The sequence below is a fragment of the Limulus polyphemus genome, unplaced genomic scaffold (assembly GCF_000517525.1).
Source record: "Limulus polyphemus unplaced genomic scaffold, Limulus_polyphemus-2.1.2 Scaffold7179, whole genome shotgun sequence".
In the NCBI taxonomy this organism is placed as follows: domain Eukaryota; kingdom Metazoa; phylum Arthropoda; class Merostomata; order Xiphosura; family Limulidae; genus Limulus; species Limulus polyphemus.
In genome coordinates, this window is record NW_013672789.1 from 1 (window position 1) to 1,297 (window position 1,297).

Sequence of the window (1,297 nt, forward strand, 5' to 3'; positions counted from 1 at the left end):
TACCTGTCTTCCCATAGGAAACTAATAGTCAATATAGTTTATCTCTTGTACCTGTCTTCCCATAGGAAACTAATAGTCAATATAGTTTATCTCTTGTACCTGTCTTCCCATAGGAAACTAATAGTCAAAGTAGTTTATGTCTTGTACCTGTTTTCCCATAGGAAACTAATTGACAAAGTAGTTTATCTCTTGTACCTGTCTTCCCATAGGAAACTAATAGTCAATGTAGTTTATCTCTTGTACCTGTCTTCTCATAGGAAACTAATAGTCAAAGTAGTTTATCTCTTGTACCTGTCTTCCCATAGGAAACTAATTGACAAAGTAGTTTATCTCTTGTACCTGTCTTCCCATAGGAAGCTAATAGTCAAAGTAGTTTATCTCTTGTACCTGTCTTCCCATAGGAAACTAATAGTCAACATAGGTTAGCTTTTGTAATTTTTTCCACTGACTATTTTTAATTCATTTTCCGTTTTCAACACAAACAGAGGTTTTCGTATTAATACGGAGGCAACCTCGAGTTATCACAAAATCTGAAAAATTGTGTTTCATGTGTCTGTTTTTACCACACCAATTGACAGGAAAATACGAGCACAACACCAAAGTTTAATTTTATTCCACCTATGCTATAAATGTTTGCAAGTTTTTGTGAGCCAGGCTAAGTTTTAGAATTATTTAATATTTCAAATTCGTATGATGTTGGGTAATAATATTACAAAGTATTGTAGTTCGTTATTTATAAAACGTTTGTGAACAATTAAGCCCAATTTACGTTGGCACACGACATGTAGAAACAACTCAGTGGTGAATTTATTTTAATCAATTTATTAATTATTTGTGTGGTTCATTACTATTTCTCTGTTGAATATGCAATGCAGAAATAAGTACTAATAAAACATAGATTAGTGAATAACACATTGTGTATGTAAAAAAAAAAAAAAAAAATACTTGTCCTTGGTATCTCCAGTCCAGTCCACATTCCACAATGAAGATATATGAATCGGGTGGAAACAGTAAAACGTGAGCGGCATGTACGTTTACACCTAAATTATTTCAATTACTTCTTGTTATTCCATCCACCGCGAGAGGGCGATAGAGGCTGTGATTTATTCTATTACTTTGAGTATGTATGTTCATGTAACTACTTCTATATAAATATAATAGTACTGTCTATTGTATGTCCATGTAACTACTTCTATATAAATATAATAGTACTGTCTGTTGTGTGTCCATGTAACTACTTCTATATAAATATAATAGTACTGTCTGTTGTATGTCCATGTAACTACTTCTATATAAA